This window comes from Monodelphis domestica, chromosome 4, assembly GCF_027887165.1.
Source record: "Monodelphis domestica isolate mMonDom1 chromosome 4, mMonDom1.pri, whole genome shotgun sequence".
NCBI lineage: Eukaryota > Metazoa > Chordata > Mammalia > Didelphimorphia > Didelphidae > Monodelphis > Monodelphis domestica.
The window spans coordinates 161,350,668-161,356,675 of NC_077230.1; the positions used below are offsets into that span (position 1 = coordinate 161,350,668).

Consider the following 6,008-nt stretch of genomic DNA (forward strand, 5'->3'; position numbering starts at 1 on the left):
AAATCAGTATTTTACTCCTTGTTAGCTGTTCTTAGAGACAGAATAGAGAATCTTTGTGCTATTGGGACATTGGAAATAAGAGATGGGCATATAAAAACGTGTGGGGTGAGGGGGTATAAAGGGAGGATAAGCAGTTAACAATTGGAGAATCAGAATCAAGTCTTTCCCACCAAGGCAGTGCTCCCCAAAGCCCAAGGGTGATTAGACTGCTGGGAAACCTGACCTCACTTGGAATGCCACAGATTGCCCCAAGGGCTACCTCAACAACTTTAGTTGCAACTCCTCTAAGTTAATTTTCTGTCCAATATCTAGGAGGTATGGTAACATATGAACACTTCAACAGGAATTAGTTTATCCTGATAATCAGCCTTCAGGTTTCTGGGAATGGGACTTGAATGAAATAGGATTTAGGGTCATTTTATTTGGAGGAGAGAGATGGTTTTGGAATGGTGTTTAGGAATGCTCTGAAGTTGGTTGGTGTTGCCTGGCAAAGGTAAGTAAGCCCAGAGATGAACATCAGAGTATGGTTCTTTGGGCAGCAGGATGGTACTATCAACCTTGAGGAAAGGGGGACTGTAAAAGGCCAGGAGCAAAAGATTTGTTTCTTCTACTTTATTTCCACTCTGGATGGCCTTGCTCTCTATTGATTGGGAGAGAAAGTTTGGGCAAAATAAGGTTGGAGATTATCTGTGCATTTATTTTATCTATGTTATCTTGGGCTTCCTTTATCACAGAAAGTTGAGAATAATAATTGAATAGTATATCTAATGTGTGAATATACATTTATATGTTTTCATCAACATATAATATTGAAAACCAAGGTTTATGTTTACAATAATAAACTCACTTTGTCATGGAGATATGCCACAGGATTTTTAGTCATTTGCACTAAAAATCTTTGGGCCTCAATCTGTAGAAGTATGTTCTGAAGGTTTCCTGTCTTAACCAAACCTAAGACCTTGGGTCAGTTCAAGGACTTTTCTAGTTAAGAAGAAAGGCAAACACACTGGGGGAAGGGAGAGTGGAGGGTGCCAACTTTTCCATATTTAAAGAATGGTGCAAATTTCTTTCCCAGAGGTTTTTTGTTTTGGTTATTTTAGGATCTGTTGTAGTCACAGGATATATAGATTTAGAGCTTTAAAAAAAAAGTTAGGAGTCCTTTAGACTAATCCTCTCATTTTACTGTTGAGGTCTAAAGTGACTTGCCCAAGCCAGTAAGGAGCCAGAAATGTTCATCTAGTGCTCCGAGTCCAAATCTAGCTTTAATGTAAAGGAATTTAGAGTAGCTTTGAGAAGGCATATTGCTTGGGGTTGGTTTGGGGGAAAGCTCCGGAGCACTAAGTGGTATTGATTGCTGAGGGAGAGCCTGGAGAAGATGGGCATCAGAATAGGGGTTGTTAATGAGACCCACCATACCAATGACAGCTATTATTTATTGAGCATTCAGTATGTGCCAGGCGCTGCGTGCCTAGGCTCGTCGGAGAAGCCAGGAGGATAACCTAGCTGGGCCTCCATCTGCAAGGGGCCTTCAAATTTATCTGCTAAAGCAATTATCAGAGCAAGTGGGACAAGTGAATTGGAATGGTTTTCCCCGGGCTCACTATCTGTATTAAAACGGTAATACATTGGCATGGGGGGAGGGGGAGGGGAAGGTACTACCGAAAAGCATTTGAATACATTTTTTAAAATCCGTTTGTCTCACCTTTTCACCCTTTTGCTGCCCTTTTTGTTTCTCATGAACCCTCGTTTTTATTATATCTGGGAACTTGAAAAGCTGGAAGAGTTCCTGGCTTCTTGAGTCAATGCTGCGCTAGGTCAAGAATCAGTTGGACATCCTTTTGGGCTTGAGGTTCGGCAGAACCGCGGACTTGGTATCTGGGACCCAGCCTCAGTCTCTGGGGCCACTGAGACCTCCCGGGCAGCGATGATGCCCCATTTCCCCGCCCCAGAAGGGAGGGGGAAGGGGGCGGTCCCCTTCCTTTTCACCCTCCGGTCCCCATTCTTAAATAATATATATAAAAAGCAGACCCTAGAAGAAAAGATCCAGTAGCTAGGGCGCACCTTGACGCCTCACCCTGTCCCCACTCCCCACGAAGCCCGAAGTCGGGACGGAAGAGCCGGGGAGAGGTTTACTAGACCCAGAAGCGGTTACCTCGGCCGCCCGCGTCTTCCTCCACTGCGCGTGCCCGCGAGCTCTCCCCTTACACCGGTAGATAGAGGAGCCCCCGAAGCTGTCAGTTCCAAGATATGTGGGGGAGGGAAACAAACGTCCTCGGGATGCGAAGAAAGGCTGCCTTAATCAACCGTACAACACGTCGCCCTATCTAGAAATGAATGAATACACTGAGCAGAGCTATTTCCAGCAGCTTGGGGATGTAGCTCAGTGGTAGAGCGCGCGCTTCGCATGTGTGAGGTCCCGGGTTCAATCCCCGGCATCTCCAATAAGCTGTAATTTTTATGTTTTCCAAAAAATATTTAGGTATTTCCTTCAAAATCAGAAGTACTGAAACTGAATCATTTTCTCTCTTCATGAGAGAATTCATGGCTTGTAAATACAGAGAAAAACCCCACCTCCAAAAAAGAATTAAAATGAGATGCTCGGTGGCTGTAAAACATAAGGAACAAAGGAAAACAGAAAATAAAATTAATTTTTGTGTTACTCTAACAGTTGTAAAAAGTCTTTATTAAATGTGGTGTTTTCATTGACTTCATTGTATTTAAAAATAAAAACAGGGTTTTCGATGCATTGGCCGGGAATCGAACCCGGGCCTCCCGCGTGGCAGGCGAGAATTCTACCACTGAACCACCAATGCTCACAAGGTAAGAGGTTTCTCAGGGGCCTACTAGTAGTTGAGAAATAAACTATAGTTTTCTTTCTGATTGATTTTTATTGATTATTGTCTTTATTAATTCTATCTACATTGGAAATCTACATTAAATTAAAATATATAAATTCTTTTTAATTGAAATAAAATATTCGAAATATATTGAGAAGTCACATCAAAGCTCACACTGCATTCATTTTTTTACCCTTGTGAATGGTCTAAGCAGAACTAGCTCACTTCCATATAAAAACCACAAAGTCCTCAAGTAAAGATTTAACTTAAAAACTAGCTTTTCCTTTTGTCAGTTCAATAATATCAATATGCAAATGCTTTCTATGAACACACCACCAAGATGGGCCCTCAGGGAGACATAAATGATCAAGTACTTGCCCTCAAAAAGCTTACAGGCTAGCAGAGGACCTGAGGTTGTATTCTAGATAATTTAAAAAAAAAATTCCAATTGTTTTGAAAATCTATTTTTAAATGACCTTAGTAGCCCAAGAGGATGAGAAAATTATGGCATGTGGAAGTTCACAATAATTATCAAGGAGAAATACGTAAGCAAACTAAATTTTTAAAAATTATCAGTTTTGATTTTCCATTACTCTTACAGATTGTCTCCACTCTGAGAGGTCTCTTGTAACAAAGTAAACAATTAAGCAAAACTAACAATACAGTGACCTCATTTGAAAATGACTACAACATTCCACAACCTTAGCAAACTTTCTATTGAAAAATACTAATTAAAAAATAACAGAAGGCAACTTTCCCTCCTTCCCACTCTCATTCCTAAAAATTAAGCTATTCCTCACAAAGCTGTAATCTCCACAACCAAGGGTACTTGTGCCTTAGTTGTATGATGTCTGTTTGTGTGTCTCTATCCCCTTCCCTTTCTCTCTCCCTCTCCCTCTCCCTCTCCTTCTCTGTCTCTCTTTCTGTCCCACGTTCCTTTTGAAGAGTTGCCCATCATCTTATCACTGAATTTGTACTATTTTCTCATCTGCAAAATGATGGAGTTAGACTAAACTCTAAGGTCCCATCCAACCTCAGATCTATGCTATTGTGTAATCCTGCAATCTCACCATTAAATTTGAGCTAATTCCACTTTTTCTCTAGTGAAAAGAAATGCAGGATTGAAAAAATGCAAAAATTTGCATATATATATAATGCAAATATATATTAAATATTTACAATGTACCAGACATTGTGCTAAGTACTGGAAATATAGAGAAGAGAATAAGGCTTTATATAATAGTCCCTACTATGGACCAGGCACTCTGCTAAGTCCTTTATAAATATTATCTTGTTAGATCAATCAACAGAAAAAGGTAAAAGGAGTCTGTTTGCAAGGAGCTCGCATTTTGACATGAGACAACATGAAAAAAAGTGGTTATGTTAAAGGAATTTGGGAGGAAATACAAGGTAGAGGGAGATGGGAAGAGCAGGAAAAGGTCCCTTGCAAAAGCTGAGATTTCAGCTGTCTTGAAGGAAATCAAGGAAACTAAGAAGAGACCAGAAAGAAGGTTTTTCCAGACATGGGAGACATCCATTGCTAAAATACCAATATAGGACACCTTTTGAAGGATTAGCAAGTATTCTGAGAAAAGTATACAGTGAAAAGTTCTCTGTCTTGGAAAGCAGAGAACCTCTGTCTCTGTCACTTACCACCTGTGACCTTAGGTGAGTTATAAGCTCTTTGGGATCCCCTTTCCTCCTCTATAAAATACCAGCAGCTGGTCTAGAGAATTCTAAAGTCCCTTCCAAATCTAAATCTATGATCCTAAGAAGGTTAAAAGAAATAGGATGGGTCACTCATCTCTGCCTTTTTTGGGAGATGGAAGGAATGTTACTTCCTTCTTGTGGAATCAGAGAAGACTTCTCCAAGTTGGTAACATTTGAGGAAGATTTTGAAAGGTCAGTTATATGGATAGTAGTTTCAAAAGGTAATGATCTGATGGCAGGAGCTTCCAGGTATTAGAAAGGATACATACAAAGATCAGGTAGAAGGATATTTTTGGTAGGTCTTTTTTGGCATGGTTGTAGTCCAAATAATTTGGATCACTACAGGAAAGTGGATGTGTAATAAAGGGCAAGTTAGGGTGGTTTTTAAATCCTAAATATTATGGCCAATTTCACATAAATCTGTTTGAAACAATCACAAGGTCTATTTCTGATCTTCATTTTTCTTATATGATAGATTTTTTTGGGGGGGAGGGAGCAATTGTAAGAATAATTGTCCAGTATTAATATTTCTATCTTTGTAACACTTCTAAAGATCCTCTCTTCTGACATTCCCTTTACTCCTTTTTTTTGAAATAGCCTCTCATTGATCTCTTTGCTTGGCTTCTTCCTTAACTCCAATCCATTTTCCACTGGGCCATCAAGTTGATATTCCTAAAAATCGAGACTATGATGTAATCTCTCTATATAATTCCATCACCTATTCAGCTACTATCATCTTCAGGATTAAATATAAAATATATTAAATATTAAATTCTCATAAAATGACCTCGTTTTACCTTTCAGTCTTCCTTCTTTCACCTTCTTCTCCTCCATAATCCAGCCGAATTGGCCTCCTTGCTGTTCCTTGAATAGAACACTCCATCTCAGGACTTCCTATCTTTTCAAGACACTTCATGTCTTTGCTGTCCCCCATGCCTAGAATTCTTTTCCTCCTCACCTCTGCTTTCTGGCTTCCTGGGCTTCCTTTAAAGTCTCAGCTAAAGTCCTACCTTCTGAAAAAAAAACAACTTTTCTAGTGTTCCTTAATTTTCGTGACTTCCTACTGAGATTACCCCAGTTTATCCTGTATGGATACATGCATGTATATGTATGTTTATTATACATATACATGCTTAGAGATGCAGGCACAAAAAAGAGTATATGTATATGTGTGCATGTATATATACCAATATAATATACAATATATATTCATTATATATATACTATGTTCCATGTATAATATGTAGTAAATACAATATATAAACACTATATACATACATAATATATAGCATATGATATATACTACATATTATATTCTATGTAATCGAGTACATATATACTATATACAGCATACTATAAATATTTATAACATGCCACATATGCCACATATAATATATAATGTGAGATATATACTGCATTTAATATAATTACACATACTACATGTATACTGTATATAATATT

General features: G+C 38.6%; 2 non-coding genes across 2 annotated transcripts; one reads left to right on the plus strand and one right to left on the minus strand.

The window, feature by feature from the left end:
* Window positions 1-2,369: 2,369 nt before the first annotated feature.
* TRNAA-CGC (transfer RNA alanine (anticodon CGC)) lies at window positions 2,370-2,441 on the plus strand. The gene has a single exon. It is a non-coding gene; the product is annotated as a tRNA-Ala (tRNA).
* A 301-nt stretch (window positions 2,442-2,742) lies between these two features.
* Window positions 2,743-2,813, minus strand: TRNAG-GCC (transfer RNA glycine (anticodon GCC)). Its single transcript has one exon. It is a non-coding gene; the product is annotated as a tRNA-Gly (tRNA).
* Window positions 2,814-6,008: the final 3,195 nt, after the last annotated feature.